Source organism: Lepus europaeus, chromosome 11 (genome assembly GCF_033115175.1).
Source record: "Lepus europaeus isolate LE1 chromosome 11, mLepTim1.pri, whole genome shotgun sequence".
Lineage (NCBI taxonomy): Eukaryota > Metazoa > Chordata > Mammalia > Lagomorpha > Leporidae > Lepus > Lepus europaeus.
Window position 1 is genome coordinate 117,479,364 of NC_084837.1, and position 25,467 is coordinate 117,504,830.

At 45.4% G+C, this 25,467-nt stretch overlaps 1 pseudogene; it reads right to left on the bottom strand.

Annotated features, from left to right (window-relative positions):
* Nucleotides 1-1,003: 1,003 nt before the first annotated feature.
* Nucleotides 1,004-25,467, bottom strand: part of LOC133770637 (rho GTPase-activating protein 6-like) — a 34,073-nt pseudogene continuing 9,609 nt past the window's right edge.

Below are 25,467 nucleotides of genomic sequence, written 5' to 3' on the forward strand. Positions count from 1 at the left end.
TCTCACCAGGGTGAGGTGAAACCTCATTGTGGTTTTGATTTGCATTTCTCTGATTGCTAGTGATCTTGAACATTTTTTCATGTGTCTGTTGGCCATTTGGCTTTCCTCTTTTGAAAAATGTCTATTGAGGTCCTTGGCCCATCTCTTCAGTGGGTTGTTTGTTCTGTTGTTGTGGATTTTCTTGATCTCTTTGTAGATTCTGGTTATCAACCCTTTATCTGTTGCATAGTTTGCAAATATTTTTTCCCATTCTGTCGGTTGCCTCTTCACTTTCCTGACTGTTTCTTTTGAAGTACAGAAACTTCTCAATTTGATGCAATCCCAAATGTTAATTTTGGTTTTGACTGCCTGTGCTCCTGGGGTCTTTTCCAAGAAGTCTTTGCCAGTACCTATATCTTGCAGGGTTTCTCCAATGCTCTAATAATTTGATGGTGTCAAATTTTTTAAAAATTGTGAAGCTATCGTATATTTATCACACATCATCCGTTGCAGAATATACAGTCATAGACATCAGAGACCCGTTAATACAGTTAAGCTACACGGAAGCGAGAGCTGTATAGTGGGCGCACGTGGGTGGCTGTGGACTGGGGGTCCTGCTGTTTTCTTAAATGGTGAAAGGAATGAAGAAAAAAGTGGCCAATTGCCTATCACCACCTTGGAAAGAGGACGTGGGAGGGGGGCTCTGTCTTGGGAGGGGGAAGGGGGCCATATCTTGGACGTTGGGGGGGCCTCCATCTTGGACGACTCCATCTTGGATGTCGGGAGGGGGCTCTGTCTTGGACGACTCCATCTTGGACGTGGGGAGGGGGCTCTGTCTTGGACGACTCTCTTGGACGTCGGGAGGGGAGCTCCATCTTGGATGGCTCCATCTTATATGTCGGGAGGGGGCTCTGCCTTGGACGACTCCATCTTAGACGCGGGGAGGGGCCTCCGTCTTGGATGACTCCATCTTGGACGACTCCATCTCGGACATCGGGAGGGTTCTGTAACTCAGGCCTGGCTCTCATACCAGCGTCTCGGGCAGGGCGTCGGAGCCATCGGTGGACAGCAGCTCCCAGATTTGCCACCGCTCATGCTGCTAGTCAAGCCAAGTGGCCGCCCCGAGGCCCTCTGGTCACTGGCCTCCTCGGGCTTCTGCGGCCAGGGCTCCTGGGCGGAATCCCCGGGCCCGGGGACGGAGGAGGGGGGTCACTGGCCAACCCAGCAGCTTTCCCGAGGTCTCTGATTGGAGCATTTTGTCCGCAGCCGGGCCACGTGTGGCTCGCTCTGCGGGAGGTCTCATGCACTATCCAAGGCCAAGGACCACTTGGGCGTGCCGCTGCCGCCCACGTGTGACACGGAGTCCTAGGATCCTTTTTTTAAGGTTGAATGCCAAGTTCCCCAGAGATTGAAAAGCTCCGAGACGTCTAGGAAAAAAAAAAGCATAGTGGGAGGGAATGGGCTCTCTTCGGACTCTGGGCTGGACGCTAGGTGGACACTCTGGACAGCCCCTGGGTGTGGCTGGTTCAGCCACACTCTATCCAAGCAACATTAGCCATAAAAAAATAAATAAATAAAATCCAATACTGAAACATATCGCCCCCTGCTGGTCAAAAATAGTTTTGCAGTTAAACTGGATGGAATAGAGAACATTTTACCACACACATAATAATAGGGTACTTAGCCATGTGGGGTGATCTTAGAGACATAGCAAATATGTCGCTCAAGCCACTGGTTAGGGTACAGTAGCCGGAGCTGATGGAGGGATGAGAAATCAGCTGGGAATCCGGGTCGTTCCTTGGGGGCACCTGAGTCCCCAGACATCTGAGCAATGGGGCTGTATTCAGCAGGGACCCTATAAATGCTCATGGAGTGACCAAGACACCAAAGAGGAGATGGATGTGGAGAGGACCTGGGTGTTTCCCGAACCATACCACATGCATTAAGAACAGAGTCATTGGATTGGTCCAGCCCTGGCCTTGGCCTTGGCCCTGTTACCTTTTCCAAGCCTGGGTCCAGGAGAACTTTCTCTGGACTTGGGCTCGGATGGCAGGGAGCATTCGGACAGCACCGGGGAGTTGTAGGGGGAGACGTCTCCGGTGGAGGCTTTGTGGGAGTCTGTGGATGAGTGCCTTCCTTCCGTGCAGAAGGAAATTCCTGATGGTAGCAAGACAGGGCTGCTGGCACAACGAGAATAGTTAGAGGTGTGTGAGCGGGTTAGGGCCCAGAGACACACAATAGGATCATGTCACAAAATGGTCCTACCCAACTCTGTAGAAAAGGTGGGAGCAGTTCCATATAACGGCCACTAGATGGTAGAAGAACCTAACACATGGAACCAGGTAGAACTAGGGCAGGCAGTTCCATATAATGGCCACTAGATGGCAGAAGAACCCACACATGGAACCAGGTAGAACTAGGGCTCGGGGATGACTGGAGCCCTGTCTAGTAGTTGCCAACGACAGCCAGCAGGGAGCAGCCAACCCCAACAGATGGAAGGAAGCATCAAGGCCTATTCACGAGGATTGGGAAGCTTTCCTTCGGAGTAAATAGTCCATGACGTCAGGATTGATCTCCAGCAGGCTGACGAGCACCTCGTTCTAGAGATAGGGAGGGACCTGGAAAAGCCGAATGTGGAGGCATCAATAGGGATGATTCCAGAGAGAGGCACGATGGGTTCTAGTCCCGGTTGCTCCTCTTCCAGTCCAGCTCTCTTCTGTGGCCTGGGAGAACAATGGAGGATGGCCCAAGTGCTTGAGCCCTGTACCCGCATGGGAGACCAGGAGGGAGCTCGTTGCAGTGCGCCGGCCATAGCGGCCATTTGGGGGGTGAACCAACGGAAGGAAGACCTTTCTCTCTGTCTCTCTCACTTTCTAACTCTGCCAGTCAAAAAAAAAAAAAAAAACCTACAGAGCTATCTGGTTATGGGGATATCTTGGTAGGAGCGGCTTCTCATCTGATGACCTGGTTGACTCTTTCATACCTGGTGTGCAAGAGAAGTTTTGAGACAACCGGGAGGTGAGGATTTAGCCTAGCAGTTAAGATGCTGGTTGGGATGCTTACACCTAACTCAGAGAGCCTGGGCTCAATGCCTGGCTCTGGTTGCTGATTCTCTCTCCCTCTCTCTCTCTCCCGCCTTCTCTTCCCTCCTTCCCTCTCCCTCCCTCTCCCTCTCCCTCTCTCCCTCTCCTCCCTCCCCCTTCCTCCCTTTCCCTCCCTTCCCTCCCTCCCCCTGTCACAAGCACCTACTGTCACGTAGCTCAACAGTAGCAAGTGTGACGTACGACTTATCAGTCACAGGGAAGAAAGGAACACACGGACACAACACTGTCTTTTTCCAACTTTATAATTTACACACTGGGGACACACCAGGGGGTTTTATATCATACTACTCATCGGCATGCTCATGGAGGTCAATACACTTATCAGTACCAATATACTTATCAATCTATCCTTTTTAATACACTTATCACTAAACTTAACACTACTATTTAAGGTGACTTAAATGGTTAACTACTTAACTACATAACTTAACCAGTAACTACCTGACTTAACCACTTAACTACTTAACTACATCTACCCAATCTTAACAATATCACTTGTCTGCCAGGCAATCAGTATTATACCACAAGTCATAACAAACACTATTAAAATAATCTTAAGTACTTTCACAATGAACACTACAAGCACAGCAAAAGATTCATAACATTGGTTTGCTACGTATCTAGGCTCGCATCACTGTCACGAATGTGTTTCTCCTGTGGGGAGTGTCCAGTGTCCAGAGTTCCGTGTCCCAGCAGGGATGGAACTCAGACCAGTCACTTACAGGAGGGAAGTCGTGGCAAGGTTATCACTCTGGGCAGTAGGCTCAAGGTTCCAGGCAGACGGCAGGCGAGAAGTTGGAGAGGTCCCCTGCTGAGAGGCCTGGTCCAGCTTTGCGGGCTCTGCGGTCAACTCTAGCAGACTCCAGGCGAGGTGGTGAGGCGGCAGCTCCACTGGTCAGACAGCAGCTGTGCAGCAACGCAGCAGCTCTGGATGGCCTCTTGATCCCGTCGTCACCTTGTGCTGCATAGCAAAAGCTAGCAGGCTGGCTCTTTGACTCCACGTGCGAGGAGACCCAGAGGTTTGCTCGCACTGGGCCACGCACACACACACACATACACACTCAGACAATGGGGTTACAGCTCAGGGACAGCTCCTCAGGTCAGCTTGTGCTGCTACCTGCTCGGTGCAGAGTAGCAGGCTGCCACTTCAGCTCCGGATGTGTGGAGATCCCGAGGTTCACACACACCGGCCCTTTGTCCATTGTCAGCTTGTGCCACTATCTGCTCCATGCAAAGTAACGGGCTGCCCCTTCAGCTCCGGATGTGTGGAGATCCAGAGGTTCGCACACACCGGGCCATGATCCCCGAGAGGATGAAGAGTGGTGCAAGGGCTCCCTTTTTATCCTCATTTTCGGCAGCTCTCCAGCTTACCATCCTCCAACTTGTCCAATCAATGCTGGTTCCTCCTTGCTTATGTTTGAACTATCCAGTCAGCGTGGGTAGGAGGGTACTGTCCATAGCACACTGTTATCTGACCAGAGATGCCTGCTTGGTATGATTAGGAGTATCTCCTTAACAGCCGTTAGGCATTGCCTTAGCTCCTGACTTATAACTCCACTTTACTTTTATTTTGTGCCTAGTGGTAACTTCTTAACTCAATGTTTTACTGTGTTTCCACAGTACATCTCCTTTTCAGGTAAGCGGTGATCTGTGACTCTTTTTGAGATTCCTGTGGGATTCCCCACACCCCCCCCTCTTCCCCTCTCTTTCCTCCCTCCCCCTCTCTTCCCCTCCCTTCCCTGACTCCCCCCCCTCCCCCTCCCACTCCCTCCCTCTATCTATCCCCCTCCCCTTCCCTCCCTCCCTCCCTCTCTCCCCTTCCCTCCCTCTCCCTCTCTTCATCTCTTCCTCTCCCTCTTCCTCTCTCTCCTCCTGCCTCTCCATCTCCCTCTCCCTCTCTCTCTCCCACTCCCCTTCCCTCTCTCCCTTTCTTCATCTCTCTCCATCTATCTCCCCCTCTCCCTCTCTCCCTCTCCCTCTCCGTCTCTCTCTCTCTCCATTTCTCTCCCTCCTCTCTCTCTCTCTCCTTCTCCCTCTCCCTCTCTCCCTCTCTCTCTCTCTCCCTCTCTATCTCCCTCTCCCTCTTTCCCTACCTCTCTCTCTGCTTCTTAAATAAATAAAATAAAGAAAAAGAAAATGCAATGTGCACTGGGGAAGGAAGAGAGCACAAAGCTTGATTTCTTAGCTTGAATCCGCATCACAGCCTCTGACCCTCGCTCCAAAAGTGCTCGTTGGAAATTTCCCACATGCGCTGAACTGGACCAGTGGGGTGGGAACTTGCAGGCTTTCCCACGTCTGCCACTGCTCTTGGGACTTCTCAGCCTACACATGCGTTGTCTTCTCCTCCTTGCCTGGCCCCCAAAAAAGCCTTAGAAGGAGCTAACAGTGTTCTCCACTCAGTTCTGAAGTTCTTAAGAATTCTAAGACCTCTCTCTTTCTCTTTCTCTTTCTCACCTCTCTCTCTTTCTCTGTCTCTCTCTTTCTCTATCTCTCTCTTTGTCTCTCTCTTTCTCTGTCTCTTTCACTCTCTCTCTGTCTCTTTCTCCCCCCCCACCTTATGTAACTCTACCTCTCAAATAAATAAAATCTTTTAAAAGAAACATAATGTATTTGAGCGAAATTGATATTTTGAGAGTCAACAATTGCCTAAGGCCCTTAGCTCTACAGCTGAGGAACAATGGTTTTGTTTTTTTTTTTTTCCTTCTTACTGTTTGTTGAACTCTTTCCTTAGTGCAGGGTTAATGCATTTGTAAATGTAAGTCTGTAAAAATTAAGAGAGAGAATCAGAGCAGGAGGCGGAGGAAGGGTAGGAGCATGGGCAGGAGAGGGTGGGAAGGATCACTGTGTTCCTCAATCTGTACATAGGCAATACATGGAAACTGTTTCAAGAAATTTAAATTTCCAAAGCTTATGGGCTTCCCAACCTACCAGTGTTTCCCTCTTTAAGATGTGATTTCCCAGGATATGAGTAGGAAACGACCCAGACCTCCTGGAGGTGTTAACTTCAGAATCCTGGGTTCCATTCCTGTGTTTTCCAGCCAGATCTGTTCAAGTGTTGCCTGGGATCTGAACGTATGATGAGATTCCTGGTGACCCTTCTGCCCAATCCAGTTTGAGAACCAATGTTATAATCTGATGGCTTGGTGTTTTTGATTCAGGGGTCACGATGGCTGTGACTGGGATCTATCTCTAGCTGTAGGATTTCTAAATCAAAACCAAATAGCCCATGCCAAAGCCTTTCCTGGCTCAACTCTTGAATTATGTGTCGGCCTCTAGATGGTTTTATGTTCCACAGGACAAAAGCCACGTTCTTTTCTGCCCTTTAATCCTTTCGAAAGCTTCTTTAAAAAGCCGAGCAAGATAAAATGAAAGATCTATATACGTGATCGACTTTTTGTCCATGTACAAGAACAGGATTGTCAGTCAACAACCCAGCCTTGGTATAACCAACTGGAATCTGAAACAGCAAGATACTGTAAAATTAGATTAATTTTCTCTGGTGCTTTAAGAAAGTAAAAGAGGGGACGTTAATGCTAGGAGATTGAACCATGCATGTTTGTCACTCCCCCGCCTGCAGAAGAACGACCAGGAACGCTGTTGATTCCCCTTCAGTAGGGCTTTATTACAAAGAATAAGAACAGCATATAGAAAAGTAAAAGAGAAAAGAAGAAGAGAAAGCGAGTCTCAGCCAGTCCTTTGTTTGGCATATACACTCTGCTCAACCAATCAGTTCTTAGATCACACAGACGCCGTCCAATCATCCTCCTGTCCACGCTGCTTCTCCGTGTCGCATGCATTGCTTGGTATTTTCTCATCATGTCCTTGGTAAGTTCTTTGCTGCCTGTTATTGTACAAGTTCTTATCATTGCTGCCAGACTCCTTGACGCCGTCCAGAACTGCACAAGGTCAGGTTGACCGGTATGTACACTGTCCAGAGGGCTGTGGGAGAGGGCCCAGCCTCTCACACATGTTTTAGAATTCAGCCATCCTGGGTAGCACTTCCTTAAATATGGTCCTTGGATAACGAGAGAAATATAAGAAGACAAGGTCATGCAGCTAATGTATGGCCAACGCAGGGCAATAGGGAAGTTTTCTGGTCCTAGAGAGTTTCTTCTTACAGACTGAGGTGTGGGACCTGCATCCCCTCCCACACTCCACTGTTCTTTTCTCAACATATTGCCATAATCCCAAAGAGATCAAGAATGATTAATTAATGATTAAATTACTCTGAGAAAGATATTCTTAATTCTTCCATGCCTAAACTTTTTCATATATATATAAAGAGTATGGATGGGTAGTATGCAAATCATGTGTCACAGAACTACCACTGAGTCATTCATTAACTTAGCCCATATTCACTGTGGTAAATCCATGTTCTCTTCCTAGACTCCCTTGCAGCTAAGTGTAGCTTGTGGGTAAGTTCTGGTCAATGGGATCTGAGTGGACATGATGGATGCCCCTTCTAGGTTTGGGCAGTGTTTAGGTCCTATTTTTAATTTTTCCTATTTCATAGGAGCTGAAGCTAATGCTTCTTGAGTATTGACTTCCTTGGTCACAATAACATAGGTAAAACTCAGAGGACAAATATTCTGAACTGCTGGCTCTCAAATTTACAAACACACTTGGAATAAAACCAGCATGGAAATCAATCTAGGATAAGGCATTGGATAAATGTAGATAAAGTATTTATGATTTAAAATAGGCAACTAGATTCACTGGCTTCTGATGAATTCAGTCAGTGGCTAGCACCCTAGGCTGGAAGGTGTTGGACAAGAGTTTCTTTCTGGCACCAGAGACAACCATAGCAGTTTCCTAGGACATCCCGCCCCAGAGCAGGACTACCTACAATGAACAAGGCTTCATAGTTCTCAATCATCTTCTGCACCACTGTGATGATGGCCATGCTCTCCTCGGCCCGGGCCGAGCTCTGGACTGAAAATTCTTTGATGACTTCTGCTTGTGCAGCAAGTTGGTTCCAAAGATGGTGGCCAAGTTCAGAGACATCATTGTATTCCCAGGGACCTATGGGAGAAGAGAATGCAAGACCTGCTCTTTGCTTTGCTTTGGTTAAGGGATTTGATCGTCAATGACTTTTTTTGTTTGTTTCCATCTTCTTTCCGACACAGGATATCATCATCTGTGTCAGGATCCACTGTCATTTTCATTCTATTATAAGGTTTTTTTTTTTTGCTTTTTTTTTTTTTTTTTTTTGACAGGCAGAGTTAGTGAGAGAGAGAGACAGAGAGAAAGGTCTTCCTCCCGTTGGGTCACTCCCCAGATGGCTCCTATGGCCAGCGTGCTGCACCGAACCGAAGCCAGGAGCCAGGTACTTCCTCCTGGTCTCCCATGCGGGTGCAGGGCCCAAGCACTTGGGCCATCCTCTACTGCCTCCCCAGGCCACAGCTGAGAGCCGGACTGGAAGAGGGGCAACCAGGTCTAGAACCCAGCGCCCATCACATTTAACATATTAATAACTAAAAAAAGAAAAGCATGGAGAAGAGATGCCCATAATCCCACCACTGCCAAGAATCAGCCATTCCAACACTTGCCCATGAGCAGATGTATCTATATACTTATTTTCTTTAAAAATTACATATTTATTTATATTCATCTGAATGTCAGAGGGACAGAGATCTTCCATCCACTGGTTTACTCCCCAAACACCTCTAAGAGGCAGACATTAACAAGTAGAAGCTTTTGTTTTCTTGTAAAATAATGTTTAGAATAAGGACAATCCTGAGCTCTGTTTCTGCTCCTTCTCTGGTTGCTATTCTGAGAATGCAATACAATCTGTATAACTACACACAGATTCCAGCTGCAGACCAAGATGCTGTGGTTCATTAACACTTTTGTGATATTTTATTGTTTTTTTCTTGAGATTTTCACTCAGAAAACTTCCACCTTGGTTCTCTATGTTTTAGCATATCATCATACCTCCAGATGGTGCTGTCTAGGTAACATGAGGTATAGCCAAGGCAGGCCAACAGAACATTATTCAATTAGCCATCCAATTCAAGGAAAACTTTTATACTCACTATGTAAGCCTCTTGGATCATTTTGAAGCTTCATATGAATCATTCACATTTATTCCAAGTCTAGCATGGACATATACTGGGCCAGGTGCTCTCCATAGGCTCTGCTAATTCCTTCTCATTCTAAGTCCAGGAAGCAACAGTGGCTGTTCTTACTTTTAGACTGTGGAGGTGATACCCAGAGCCCTCCTTTCTTCCCTGGGGGATGCACCTCCTCCTGTCCACTCTTCCTTGACAGGTTGAGCCATGGTACAGGGAGATGGGGACAGGGGCTTTCCAGAGCGGCCAGAGGAGGCTGAGGTGAGTAAGGCACTGACCCTGCAAAGTGTCAGAGCCAACCTACCAACCTTAAAGGCCGGTGCCCTGCAGTGACCAGCAATAAGGGCTCTATGTCTGTCCTTCCTTCCTTCCTTCCTTCCTTCCTCCTTCCTCCTTCCTCCTTTCCTCCTTTCCTCCTTCCTCCCTCCCTCCTTCCTCCCTCCCTCCGTCCCTACTTCCTTCCTTCCTTCCTTCCTCCTTCCCTCCCTCCCTCCCTTCCTTCCTTCCTATCCTTCCTCGCAGACTCCATGAACCAATGCAGCTACAGCCTTAACCAGAACAGTCTGTCTTCACACCACGTTTTCCAAGCAATGCCAGGTGTTCTGAGATTCTCCGAAACACCACTGCTCAGGAGCTTTTAATTTTCTTCCTGCTATATACTTTCTAGGAGAAATGAAGTCTCTTATATTTGGGAATTCCTTTTCCCTAAAGGAACAAACAGCCAACTGAGCAAAACAGAATAAAACAAAAAACATCAGATATCAAAACACCACAATCCAATACAATGCTGCTATTTTCCCCCAAAAATTCCTGAACCAACATTAGTTTAGAGCGACTCAGGGTAGGCGCTTGGGACACACATGACTCAAATACCAAGGCTGTTCGTACATGGAAACATTTACCATGGGAGCAGCCGTTTTCCCTATGACTGGTGAAACGGGAGAGACAAAAGGTAGAGAATCTCCCAGCATGCTAAGCTTCCTTTGTAGCTTTTCAAGAATATTTTCTTCTTTTTTGGTCGGGGGTGGGGGGCGGATAGGCAACGGAGTCTCGTTTAGCATTGGGCAGGAAGGAATGTCTGAAATTGTCTTAAAAAGTCAATGAAGAGTTCGGTTGACTTTTGTATCCCATTGTGGATTGGGCAGACAGCCTCATAGCAGCTGTTGTCTCTGGAGTTGATAAAGGCTGACGTGCAGACACATCATACCTAACATAAGCATATACGACCTGTCATGCCGAAATGAGGTGTCAGCACCCTAGTATGAAACCCAAAGCCAGGAGGTATTTCATTAATTATAACTAACTATTGAAATACATGGCTACCTTGGCAAAGTTCCATCCTGGCCTCTCCAAATGAAGGCCAGTGTCTCTTGTCCAAGGGAAAAGCTTGAAAAAAAATCTTGAAGCCTGTGACAGTGACCAAAGAGAACCAGAACCCAAGACCTTAGATTTGGCCAGGGGAGCTGGCGTCGTGGCTCACTAGGCTAATCCTCCACCTGCAGTGCCAGCGCTCTGGGTTCTAGACCCAGGTGCTCCTCTTCCAGTCCAGCACTCTCCTGTGGCCCCGGAAGGCAGTAGAGGATGGCCCAAGTGCTTGGGCCCTGAACCCGCATGGGAGACCAGGAGGGAGCACCTGGCTCCTGGCTTCAGATCGGCTGCAGCAACCATTTGGGGGGTGAACCAATGGAAGGAAGACCTTTCTGTCTCTCTCTCACTATTTTACTCTGTCAAAGAAAAAAAAAAAAAGGAATAGGTCAGGGAAGACGAGCTGTCATTTTCTCCTGGTGAAATGTTTGGCTATCTCGGTGGCTTTTTCCTTTGAAAACAGGACAAAGAAAGAGTCACAACGTGGATAGGTGTCTTATTTCGTGTCCATCTTGGCTGATATTGTGATCAGCATGCCTGGCCACGATGGAGAGGAACTGTAGGAGGCAGTGGAGGGTGTCACAGTTGCAGGAAGGTAGAAGGTAGATGAGGAGTTACAGGGTTCTCAGCTGTTCCTCTGGCTCCAGCACTAAGGAGAGCTAAGAGAGATGCTTGGGGTAAGTACGAGGGGAGTTTGCACCATTCTGGCTCATGCTCACAGGCTCTCAACTATCTTAATCCTAACCCTAACCCTCACCCCAACCCCAACCACTAACCCTAACCCTAGCCCTAACCCGAACCCCAACCCCAACCCTAACCCTTAACCCTAGCCCTAGCCCTAACCCTAACCCTAAATCTAACCCTAGCCCTAGCCCCTATCCCTAACCCCTAACCCTAACCCTAACCCGAGCCCTACCCCTAGCCCTAACCCTAACCCTAACCCTACCTCCAGCCCTAGCCCTAACCCTAACCCTAGCCTTAGCCCTAGCCCTAGCCCTAAGTACAAGGGGAGTTTGCACCATTCTGTCTCATGGTGACAGGCACTTAACTGTCTTAAGAAAGGATTTACCAAGGCAGGTCCCAATTCACACTTTCATCCCTTATCCCATTGCTTTAACACTTTAGCAGAAAGGTTCTGTGAAAGATGTAAAAAAAAGTTCAACCTGGGAGAATAAAATCTAGAGAAATCATACTCCACCCCCCAAATGGCCACTACAGCCGGAGCTGCGCTGATCCAAAGCCAGGAGCCAGGTGCTTCCTCCTGGTCTCCCATGTGGGTGCAGGGGCCAAGCACTTGGGCCATCCTCCACTGCCCTCCCAGGCTACAGCAGAGTGCTGGATTGGAAGAGGAGCAACCGGGACAGAATTTGGTGCCCCAACTGGGACTAGAACCCAGAGTGCCGGCGCCGAAGGCGGAGGATTATTAGCCTAGTGAATCACAGCGCCAGCCAATGCACAAGGTTTTAATGAGCGACTTGGACACACAAGTATTCTGGGGGTGCCCTCCCACACACGTGACTACAGTATGTACAGAGGGTATTGATGAAAGCTGTTTACAGCTCCCTGATCAGAAGGGGGTCCAGCATGTCCCTCAGGAACTCCTTCAGCAAGGCTGCTATGTTGTGAACACTGTTCTTCCTCCAGAGAGACATCAGTCCCACAGTTAAATTCTTCTCGTAACTGGAAAATAATGGTGTACGTGTAGCCTCTGGAATGAAGTCTCTAAAGACTCCATGAAGAAGCAAATGACAGGTCACCTTGCTCAGTAGTGTCTGCAGAACCCAGCTCACTTGCTCGTTTGCTCGCTCTCTCTATATATATAGTTCTCTCTCTGTCTCTTTTCTCTCTCACTCTCTTTCTCTCTCTCTCTCTCTCTCTCTCTCACACACACACACACACACACATATATTCAATGTGCTATTGAATACAACCATCTGAGGATTTACTGTGAATGATAGAAGCAGAAGGGCTTGATAATCAGAGGTTGTGAGGAAGAGCTAAGAGGAAAATTTAGATCCATCATAAATGTGGGAGGAAGGACTTTGCACAGAAGTTCTGGACGTTACCAATCCTGCCATGTTGGAATTTGAATATTACTGATATTGATTTGATAATGTTGATAGGCTCTCCAAATACATGGGCCAATAAAGAGGTGAAGTCCCTCCTCTCTTCCATTTCTTTTTTCTTTTTTTGACAAGCAGAGTTAGACAGACAGAGACAGACAGAAAGGTCTTCCTTCCGTTGGTTCACCCCCCCCAAATGGCCACCGTAGCTGGCACTGCACCAATCTGAAGCCAGGAGCCAGGTGCTTCCTCCTCGTCTCCCATGCAGGTGCAGGGCCCAAGTGTTTGGGCCATCCTCCACTGCCTTCCCAGGCCACAGCAGAGAGCTGGACTGGAAGAGGATCAACTGGGACAGAATCTGGTGCCCCAACCAGGACTAGAACCCAGAGTTCCAGTGCCACAGGTGGAGAATTAGGCTAGTGAGCTGCAGCACCGGCCCTGCTCAAATAAATTTTTAAAATTTAAAACAATAAGGCTAACCAAGTAATCATATTTCTTTTGAGATCTCTTTTTTTTTTATCTTGATAAAAAAGTTACTTTCACTAATAGGAACAAATACAATTTCAATACTTTCATCAAACTACAATATTATTCTGCCTTGGCTTTGTTTTTGATTTGCTGAATTCCATATTTCCTTTCTGTTGAAAGACATAGAGGGAAAAGAATATTTTAATTTTCTTTGCCAAATCAGGAATCCTTTTAAAAGAACAGTTGGCCTATTGTGAACACAGATGTTTGTCATATCAAGGGAGTCTATTCCTTAAGGTCTAATAGTAAACTTCTTTTTGTTTCTTTAATTTTTATAGGAAGTTTTTATTTAATAAATATGAAATTTCAAAAGTACAACTTTTGGATTATAGTGGTTCTTCCCCCCATACCCGCCCTCCCACCCCCAAACCATCCCATCTCTCACTCCCTCTCCCATCCTATTCTTCATTAAGATTCATTTTCAATTATCTTTATATACAGAATATCAGCTTGGAATGTACTAAGTAAAGATTTCAACAGACTGCACCCACATAGATACCCAAAGTATCAAGTGCTATCTTAGTAGTTTCACCATTAATTCACAAAGTACAACACATTAAGGACAGAGATCCTACATGAGGAGTAAGTGCACAGTGACTCCTGTTGTTGATTTAACAATTGACACTCTTGTTTATGACATCAGTAATCACCCGAGGCTCTTGTCATGAGTTGCCAACGTTATCAAAGCCTTTTGAGTTCACCAACTCCAATTTTATTTAAACAATGCCATATTCAAAGTGGAAGTTCTCTCTTCCCTTCAGAGAAAGGTACCTCGTTCTTTGATGGCCCATTCTTTACACTGGGATCTCACTCACAGAGATCTTTCATTTAGGTCATTTTTTGCCACAGTGTCTTGGCTTTCCATGCCTGAAATACTGTCATTGGCTGAATGCCTTAAGGGCTGATTTTGAGGCCAGAGTGCTGTTTACGGTGTTTGCCATTCTGTGAGTCTTGCATATCCCATTTCCCATGTTGGATTGTTATCTCCTTTTTTATTCTATCAGTTGGTATTAGCAGACATTAGTCTTGTTTATGTGATCCCTTTGACATGTAATCCTACCATTATGATCAATTATGAACTAAAACTGATCACTTTATCTAGTGAGATGGTATTGGTACATGCCAACTTAATGGGATTTGGAGTCCCATGGCAGTAAACTTATTTTTAAAAATCAATTTTCATTGTACTTGGTAGGCAGACAGACAGACACACACACACATACACACACACAGAGAGAGAGAGAGAGAGAGAGAGAGAACCAATCATCTGTTGGTTCACTCCCCAAGCACCTTCAACAGCTAGGGTTGAGATGGGCAAAGGCCAGGAGCCTGAAACTCATTTCAGGTCTCTCAGGGATCCAAGTACTTTATCCATTACCTGCTGCTCCCCAGGTGTGCATTAGCAGAAAGCTGGATGGGAAGTGTTATAACTAGGACTTGCACCAGGCACTCTGATAATTACATTATCATTAGTGAGAGGGCAAAAGGATATATGAAGAAGAGAATTGACATAAACGTGAACGTTTGTACATGGTAGGGACTTACTTGTCTTACTTTTTTTTTTTTTTTTTTTTTTTTGGACAGGCAGAGTGGATAGTGACAGAGAGAGACAGAGAGAAAGGTCTTCCTTTTTGCCGTTGGTTCACCCTCCAATGGCCGCTGTGGCTGGCGCATCTTGCTGATCCGAAGCCAGGAGCCAGGTGCTTCTCCTGGTCTCCCATGCAGGTGCAGGGCCCAAGCACTTGGGCCATCCTCCACTGCCTTTCCGGGCCATAGCAGAGAGCTGGCCTGGAAGAGTGGCAACCGGGATAGAATACAGCACCCCAACTGGGACTAGAACCTGGTGTGCTGGCGCCGCAAGGCAGAGGATTAGCCTGTTAATCCACGGCGCTGGCCTGTCTTACTTTCTTTTTTGAACTTCCAACTTGGAATATCCCCAGTTTGGAGGCCTGCAAAGAGGCAAACAAAATCAACAGTCCTGTTTTATGAGACTCGAGACCTTCTGTTGGTTCACCCCCCAAATGACCGCTCCGGCCGGCATGCTGCGCCAATCCGAAGCCAGGACCATGGTGCTTCATCCTGGTCTCCCATGTGGGTGCAGGGCCCAAGGATTTGGGCCATCCTCCACTGCCTTCCTGGGCACAGCAGAGAGCTGGACTAGAAGAGGAGCAACTGGGACAGAATCTGGAGTCCCAACCGGGACTAGAACCTGGGGTGCTGGTGCCACAGGTGGAGGATTAGCCTAGTGAGCCGTGGCACCAGCCAGCCCAGTAATCTCTTAAGCAAGCCTCACCTCTATATACTTTCTTCACAAAGGAAGTGTCTGTCCAGATCCTGATCCCATGAATACAAAATGCCAATTGTTGACTCCAACGGACGATATTTAAATAAATGACCAGTGACCCGCAGGTCTACTCACTATGTTTTTCTAGATGCTCACAGCAGCTGTCCATGAGCCTTGGCACCTGTCTGTATATAGGATTCAGACTAAATTTCTTGTCTCTGGATTTTTCTTTTTTTGCTTTGGGCCTTGGCAGGCAAGGAGAGCTGTAGAGTTTCTAGGAGTTGAGAGTGATTGTCATCCAGATGGGTGATGGAATCCACTGACGTGGCGCCCTGGATGTGATGCACACATACAACCAAAGAAGACAAAGAAAAGCAAAATAATACCTCCAAGGACTAGCCAATCAATACTTCTGCTCATGACTATCGTGTTTGAAATAAGATCACCAAGTACTAGCCAATCAATACTTCTGCTCATGAATATCACGTTTGAAATAAGATCACCAAGTACTAGCCAATTAATACTTTTGCTCATGACTATCATGTTTGAAATAAGATTATCTAGTACTAGCCAATCAATACTTTTGCTCACGACTATCATGTTTGAAATAAGATTGCCAAGTACTAGCCAATCAATACTTCTGCTCATGACTGTCATGCTTGAACCGCAACACAGGGTAAAGTAATGATAGTTAACAATTTCAACCATAGGCAATTTTTTTTCCAAATGGATGCCAAGCAATGGGAAACATGCAATTAAAATATTTTGGCTGAACCACTTCATTTCTTGAAGCAAAACAAAATCACATACTTGATGAATGAGGTAAAGTCAGAGAAGTCTTGTGAATTAAAGAAAAACTCATCTATGGCTTGTGGAAATAGATTTTTAAAAATAGGAAGAATATACAAAATAGGCTTAGTTATTTCCCCATAAGTAGCACAAAGTGCATTATTATTATTAATTTTTTTGACAGGCAGAGTTAGTGAGAGAGACAGAAAGAAAGGTCTTCCTTCCGTTGGTTCACCCTGGCGCGCTGCACTGATCCAAAGCAGGAGCCAGGTGCCTCCTCCTGGTCTCCCATGTGGGTGCAGGACCCAAAGACTTGGGTCATCCTCCACTGCCTTCCTGGGTCACAGCAGAGAGCTGGACTGGAAAAGGAGCAACTGGGAGAGAACTGGTGCCCCAACTGGGACCTGTACCCAGAGTACTGGCTCCACAGGCAGAGGATTAGCCTAGTGAGCTGCAGTGCTGGCTTTATTTTTATTGTATACAATAGTTTTAGCTATGTGAGGTCTCGTGTTCTCCATATGAATTTCAGCATCATTTTTTTTCTAGGTCTGTGAAGAATGTCTTTGGTATTTTGATTGGTATAGCATTGAACCTGTAAATTGCTTTTGGAAGAATGAACATTTTGATATTACTTCTTCTAATCCATGAACATGGCAGATTTTTCCATTTTTTTGTGTCCTCTTCTATTTCTTTCTTTAATATCTTGTAATTTTCATCCTACAGATCTTTGACATCTTTGGTTAAATTTATTCTAAGGTACTTGATTGTTTTTGTGGCTATTGTGAATGGGATTGATCTTAGAAGTTCTTTCTCAGCCATAGCATTATCTACATATACAAAGGCTGTGGACTTCTGTGCATTGATTTTGTATCCTGCTACTTTACCAGACTCTCATATGAGTTCCAGTAGTATCTTTTTTATTTATTTATTTGAAAGATAGAGTTAGACATTGAGAGAGAGGCAGAGAGAAAGTCTTCCTTCTATTGGTTAACTCCCCAAATGGCCGCAACAGCTGATGCTGCGCTCATCTGAAGCTAGGAGCCAGGAGCTTCTTCCGGGTCTCCCACGTGGGTGCAGGAGCCCAAGCACTTGGGCCATCTTACACTGCCCTCCCGGGCCACAGCATAGAGCTGGACTGGAAGAGGAGCAACCGGGACTAGAACCCGGCATCCATATGTGATGCCGGCACTGCAGGCGGAGGATTAATGTAGTTAGCCACAGTGCCACCCCTCCCCCCCAATAGTCTCTTAATGGAGTCTTTTGGGTCCTCTCTATATAGAATTATGTCATCTGCAAATAGGGATAGTTTGACTTCCTCCTTTCCCATTTGTATCTCCTTGATTTCTTTTTCTTGCCTGATGGCTCTGGCTAACACTTCTAGGACTATATTGATAGCAGTGGTGAGAGTGTGTATCCCTTTCTGATGCCAGTTTTCAATGAAAATGCCTCCAACTTTTCCCCATTCAATATAATGTTGGCCATGGGTTTGTCATAAATTGCCTTAATTGTGTTGAGGAATGTTCCTTCTAAACCCAATTTGCTTAGAGTTCTCATTATGAAATGGTGTTGTAGTTTGTCAGCTGCTTTCTCTGCATCTATTGAGATAATCATATGACTTTGTTTCTCAATTTGTTAATGTGATGTATCACGTTGATTGATTTTTGAATGTTGAACCATCCCTGTATACCAGGGATGAGCCCTACTTGGTCCAAGTGAATGATCTTTCTGATTTGTAGTTGGATTCAGTTGGCCAGAATTTTGTTGAGTATTTTTGAGTCTATGTTCATCAGGGAGATGGGTCTATAGTTTTCTTTCTCTGTTGAGTCTTTTCTGGGTTTAGGAAATAATGTGATATTGGCTTCATAGAAAGAAGTTGGGATGACTCCCTCCCTTTCAATTGTTTTGAATAATTTGAGAAGAACTGAGATTAGTTCTTTAAATGTCTGGTGGAATTCAGCAGTGAAGCCATCTGGTCCTGGGCTCTTTTTTTTTTTCAGTAGTGTACTTATTACTCATTCAATTTCTTTCATGGTTATGGGTCTATTTAGGTTTTCTATGTCTTCATGGCTCAGTTTAGGTAGGTTGTATGTGTCCAAGAATCTATTCATTTCTTCTAGGTTTCCCAATTTGTTAGCATACAGCTCTTTGTAGTGGTTTCTGATGATTATTTTTATTTCTGTTGTGTTTGTTGTTACATTCCTATTACCATTTTTAATTGTACTGCTTTAAGTCTTCTCTCTCCAATTTTTTGGTTAGCTGGGCCAATTGTCAATTTTGTTTATTTTTTCAAAAAAAAAAACCAGCTCTTCATTTTGATGATCTTTTGTATTTTTTTTTTGTTTCAATGTTTTTAATTTCAAGCTTCACTGCATTGTGTTCTGAGAAGATGCATGTTATAAATTCATTTTTTTTAATTTGCTGAGGCTCCCTTTATGCCCTGCATATGGTCAATCCTAGAGAAAGTTCTGTGCACCCGGGAGAAATATGTGTACTCTGTGGCTATGGGGTGGAATTCTCTGTAGATATCTACTAGGTCTATTTGGTCTATAGTGTCAATTAGCTCTGTTGTTTCCTTGTTGGTTTTCTGACTGGTTGATCTGTCCATTGCTGAAAGTGGGCTATTGAAGTTCCTGTTACTATTATATTTGAGTCTATATCTCCCTTTAAATCCCTTAATAATGATTTCAAATAGCCAGGTGCCCTGTAATTAGGTGAATATACATTTATGATAGTAACATCTTTGTGTTGGATTGATCCTTTCATTATTACATAGTGTCCTTCTTTGTCTCTTTTAATAGCTTTTGTGTTAAAGTCTATTTTGTCTGATATTAGGGTGACCACACTGGCTCTTTTTTTGTTTCTGTTAGCTTGGAATATCTTTTTCCATCCATTCAAAAAAATGATCTAAATGAAAGATCTATGTGAGTAGGATCCCAGTGGAAAGAACGGGCCATCAAAGAAGGAGATACCTAGCTCTGAAGGGAGGAGAGAACTTCCACTTTGGCTATGGCCTTGTCTAAATAAGATTGCAGTTGGTAAACTCGAGAGGCTTCCACAGCCTTGGCATCTCATGACAAGAGCCTTGTGTGATTACTGACATCATAAATAACAGTGTCAATTGTTAAAACAACAGGAGTCACTGTGCACTTACTCCCCATGTAGGACCTCTGTCCTTAATGTGAATTAAGGAGAATTAATGGTAAAACTAGTCTTCAAACAGTACTTTATACTTTGTGTGTCTATATGTGTGCAAACTGTTGAAATCTTTATATACAGAAGACCAGCTCTGTACTAAAAGATAATTAAAAATAAATTTTAATGAAGATGGGATGGAGAGGGAGTAGGAAATGGGATGGTTTGTGGGTGGGAGGGTGGTTATGGGGGGAAAAAACCACTATAATCCAAAAGTTGTACTTTCAAAATTTATATTTGTTAAATAAAAGTTTTCTTAATAAATAAAATAACCTGAAAGTATGTCATAGTAAAAAATTATATCAAAAATAAGGAAGGAAAATGGAGAGTGGGAGCATGGGCAGGAGGGAGGTTAGGGTGATGAGGATCACTATGCTCTTATTTCTGTATATATGAAACAAATGAAGCTTATTCACCTTATATAAATAACTTTTAAAAGACTAGAAGATATTACAACTGCAAGACCAACATTTAAAATCCTGAGATAATTTGCAAAGGGGGACTAGCCCCATAGTTGTGAGTGAGGAGGAGAAAAGGACATACTGCCAGGTTCCTCGAGAGAGGGGCAACTGAAGTCATGGTAGATTTCTCCCAATGCTGCTCATGGTATGCCCTGGTCCACTATGACCCTGGAGTCCTAACTTTAACAGGCACAGGATTTTGTCAAACCTTGAAAGCAGAGATGCCCGCAGCAGGACAGCCCAAGACCGAGTCCTCCTGTGCATCATTTGTCTTCACAGAGCCAGAACACCACCCCTAATAGGGACAAACCACATGAAAGGAGAGTTTAGACCAAGAGAAATGCGGCTGCTCTGCATCCCCACTCACCTCAGCTGCAGGGAAGGGCCCGATGTCATGGATTTTGCTTTGATCCTGTCCCAGAACAGTCCCAGGTGGGAATTTCTCCCAAGGGAAAGAACAGATCACTTCCACACAATTCACCTGGCTTCTACTCAGAAGAAACACAGTGAGCAGGGATTGCAAACCCTTCTTCCATAGCCACCTGGCATTTCAAGCAAAGCAATCTACAGCCTTTTGGCCAAAGCTACCAGGATAAGCTACAAAAAGGGGACAAAGCCAAACGAGGACAGAAAACACCTACAATGAATTGTGAGCATGTACATGTGACTGCGGACAATACATTCCAAACCTAAACCAATATTGTTCACTGCTATTAATATGGCTTTGCTGTAAAGAACTCTTTAAGAGGACATTCTTCTTCCTTAGGTCACTAGGCCCCCACCTTACACACTTGTATGGTAAAATTGCTTGAGTGACAATATGCTGTTCTGCTAGGATAAGTAAGGATGGGAAGCCATAAATCCTGGGAACTATATTGGTGCTTTCCACCACAAAAGACTAGCCTGCCTGTATCATGCAAGTCAGATGAGGGCAATGTTCACTTCTGTGACTTTTAATATCTCCTGGGTTTTATAGACCTCACACATTCCATTCAATCAGATGCATTTTGTTAATGCTTTGTCCTCACATCAGGCTGCAAGGGTTAACTTACAGAAGTGACATTCTCATGGGACTTATATATGTGTTCCCAAATTTATTCACCACATAAAATCCATGTTTTTGACTGAATGCTCAGCATGAGCCATCAGCCCTTCATATCATCTTCAGAGTACATTCACTGTTCACAAAAGCATTATTTCTGTGAGCTTCCCCTATACCTTGATTCAGAGGTGTCGCTCAAGTCAACCAGGAAACTTCTCTACAAGAAACTGATAGTGGTTCAGTAGCACTGTGGTTTCCAGGTGTCCATTTAATGACCATGGATTGGAACCTTAATTGTCCAATGGGGCAGTTTGGCAAGTGGCACCTAGTGGGAAGTGTGTCAGTCACGGGAGTGGAGCTGGATAAATGAATTAATGCCTTTTTTCCCATGAGTGAGTGCTCATTTTCCAGAAGTGGATGTGTTATCCCAAGAGTGAGTTGGAATAGAGCCAGGCTGCCTCCTGTGCGTTAGGGTTAGGGTTAGGGTCAGGGTTAGGAGTTAGGGTTAGGGTCAGGGTCAGGGTTTAGGGTTAGGGTCAGGGTCAGGGTCAGGGTCAGGGCTAGGGCTAGGGCCTTGGCTAGGGCTAGGGCCAGGGCTAGGGCTAGGGTTAGGGGTTAGGGTTTAGGGTTAGGGGTTAGGGTTAGGGTTAGGGCTAGGGTTAGGGCTAGGGTTAGGGTTAGGGTTAGGGCTAGGGTTAGGGCTAGGGCTAGGGCTAGGGCTAGGGTTAGGGTTAGGGCTAGGGTTAGGGTTAGGGCTAGGGTTAGGGTTAGGGCTAGGGCTAGGGTTAGGGTTAGGGCTAGGGTTAGGGTTAGGGTTAGGGCTAGGGGTTAGGGTTAGGGTTAGGGGTTAGGGTGAGGGTGAGGGTGAGGGTTAGGGTTAGGGTCAGGGTCAGGGTCAGGGTCAGGGTTTAGCGGTTAGGGTCAGGGTCAGGGTCAGGGTCAGGGTTAGCTCCTGGCTCTGGCTTCAGCCTGGCCGGCGCTGGCCGTTGAGGGCATCTGGGGAGTGAAGCAACGGATGGAAGATCTCTCTCTCTCTCTGTCGCTCTTTCTTTCAAATAAACAAATAAATCCTTAGGGGTGCAAAACCCCGAGGAAAAGTTGCTATGTAAGACTTGTTTATGCCCAAACGAGCTTCGCGAGTCCTGTGAGGTCGCCGCGCGGCTGGAGCGGCTCCTGCTGGTCCAGGGCTGTGTCTGGTCAGCCTGCCCGGGACAGGCCTCCCCTGTGTCCACCTTCGGGATTACGCCGTGAAGTGCCCTGCAGAAAAGCCGCCGCCTTTTGTTTTCTGTGCCTTGACTTTTGAAAGGCAAACTACTGAAGAGCCAAAGTGACTCCATTTTAAAACAATAAAGCAGCCTCCATTTCCCATAGCAGACCCGGGTCCTTGTAAAAGCAGGCATTCAGGCATTCCGGAGATGTCAAAGCTTACCAGGGACAGCTAGCTTGGTAGACCAAGGACAGCACAGTAGAGATTGCTAAACAAAGTAACTCCCTGTGCCCAGAGCTTCGGTGCTGTATGTAACTCTTTTTTCCTGCTAATGTAGCCCTTTTTTCCTTTAAAAACTCTCCCAAACCAAGACTGGGGCCTCACTCCTTCCTCCGCTGTGCCGGTTGGTTGGATGGGGTCCCTGTCACGGCTTGTACTCCTGAATAAACCTTGCTTTTACAGTTCGGTGTGATAAACTCTCTGGGGTCTCTGCGGGGCTCTAACGATCTGGGCACAACACTATAATTTCTGGAAGGCCACTGCACTCCTAGCCAGGAATCACTGTGGTCCTGGGGTCTCTGCCCATGGGCAGCTCCAAGCATCATTCCAAGCTTTTCTATGCTAGTTGTTTTCTTTCTTTTTTTGGAAAACAATCTTTTCTTTTCTTTTTTTTTTGAAAGGCAGAGTTACAGAGACGGAAGAGGCAGTGAGAGAAAGAGAGGTCTTCCATCACTGGTTCACTCCCCAAATGGCTGCAATGGCCATGGCTGTGCCAGACCAAAGGCAGGATCCAGGAGCTTCTTCAGGTCTCCCTCAGTGTAGTTAAGGTGAATGCACTTTATGATATGGCACATCGGCTCATGATGGGCTATATAATCTAGTGTAGAAAGAGCATTTTGATTTATTTGCATTTTAAGTCTAACATGTTCTGTGAGCATTAATTGTTAATTTTCTATTTTATTATACAAAATAAAGCACAGATAATTTTTGGAAAAACATTTATTTGAGAGAGAAAGAGAAAAGAAGTTTCTCATCTGCTGATTGACTCCCCAGATGCCTGCAGCTACTGGAACTGGGATGAGCCAAACACAGGAGGCGGGAACTTGATCCAGGTCTCCCATGTAGGTTGCAGGAACCCAATAAGTTGAGCCATCAGTTTCCTCTCAGGGTGCACATTAGGAGGAAGTTGGAGTAAGGAGCCAGAGTCAGGTACTGAACCCAAGGGCTCTGATAAGGGATGTGGGCATCTTAACCACCAGGTCAAATGCCTTCCCTGCAGATCCTTTTTTTTTTTTTTTTTTTGTGACAGGCAGAGTTAGTGAGAGAGAGAAAGACAGAGAGAAAGGTCTTCCTTCTGTTGGTTCACCCCCCAAATGGCTGCTACGGCCAGCGCGCTGCAATGATCCGAAGCCAGGAGCCAGATACTTCCTCCTGGTCTTCCATGTGGGTGCAGAGCCCAAGCACCTGGGCCGTCATCCTCCACTGCCTTCCCGGGCCACAGCAGAGAGGTGGACTGGAAGAGGAGCAACCGGGACAGAATCCGGCACTCTGACCGGGACTAGAACCCAATGTGTTGGCGCCACAGGTGGAGGATTAGCCTAGTGAGCCGTGGCGCCAGCCATGCAGATCCTTTTTTAACATTAGTATCACAATTAACTGTGGTGACCATGTAATTACAGGTTCAGCTTGGACTTCCAAAAGTTCTTTATAATCTCTAAATGTACATTCCACCCCTCATAAAGTATAATAACATCTAAACCACATAGTATGTGCTATCCTTTCTGTTTCTCTGGTTTGATCACTTTCTGCAATGCATAATTGAGGAAACTGATTTTGAAGGTTCTTTTATAATCTTCTGTTTTAGAAAGCAATATAATGACACATTGAATCATTGTGGCCACACATTCTATTCTTCGAATATTTTTCTCAAGGACCTATTACTACTGATAAAAGGTATGAATGGAAAGAAAATATTAGAATAAGTGATCTAGTCACAATGAATCAATTTGTCATTGATACCTTTCTTTTTATGAAGTTATATTTTTGAAACTGTGCAGGGGCTGGCATAGGGGATAAAGCCACCACCTGTGACACCAGCATCCCATATGGATGCTGATTCTTGTCCTGGCTGCTCCACTTCCAATCTGACTCCCTGCTGATGTGACTGGGAAAGCAGGGGAGGATGGTCCATGTCCTTGGGCCCCTGCTACGCTTGTGGGAAACCTGGAGGAAGTCTCTGGCTCCTGGCTGTGGCGTGGCCCAGTGCTAGCCATTGTGACCATCTGGGGAGTAAGCCAGCAGATGGAAGATCTCTTTCTCTTTCTCTTTCTCTCTCTCTGTAGCTTCCACTTTCAAATAAACATTTAAAAAATATGCAATCATGAATTGAAATTGAATATCTAAATTGTAATTTTTTTTGCTTATTTCTAAGATGACCAGCATTTTAGGGGGCAAATCAGAGCATAACCACAGCATAAGAAAAAATATAATAAATAGGTTCAGACATATGTATTACAACTTTAACATACAACATGTAAAAGAGGCATTTATCTGAAATTATACATTAGTCATTATTTAATTTGGTGTCATAAATGCTGTTATTAAAATTCAGACTTCTTGAGGGGGGCAAGGTTGTGATTCAGCGGGTTAAGCCGCTGCCTGTGATGCCGGCTTCCCATATTGGAGTACCATACTGGAGTATCCTGCAGCTCTGCTTCTGATCCAGCCTCCTGCTAATGTACCTGGATAGGCAGCTGAAGATGGCCCACGTACTTGGGCCCCTGCCATCCATGTGAGAGACCAGGATGGAGTTCCCTGCTCTTGACTTTGGGCACTGGACGCTGGGGAGAGAATCAGAAGATGAAGACGTCTTACTATCTCTGTCTCTCCCTCTCTGTCACTCTGCCTTTCATATAAATAAGAATTTTTTTTTAAAAATGACTTTTTAACAGCATCAATTGCTAGTATGAATAATTAAACAAGTATTATATATAGCAAAGTTTTTAAATAGTTTTGTAGAATGTTTTACATTTACTAAAAAATTGCTCTAAAATGCCGAGATTTTCCATATAACCTCTACTTTCTTCTCAGAATAACATCTTATAGCATTTATCACAACAAAAAATTTTTATATGCAATAATGTACTACAGTCTGTAATTTTTTAAAGATTTATTTATTTATTTATTCAAAAGGCAAAGTAACAGATAGGCTGCGGCAGACACACACACACACACACACACAAGGAGGGCGGGAGGGAGGTGTCTTCCATCCACTGGTTCAATCCCCAAATGGCCGCAATGGCCGGAATTGGGACCAATCCATAACCAGGAGCCAGGAGCTTCTTCCAGGTCTCCCATGTGTGTGCAAGGGCCTAAGGACTTG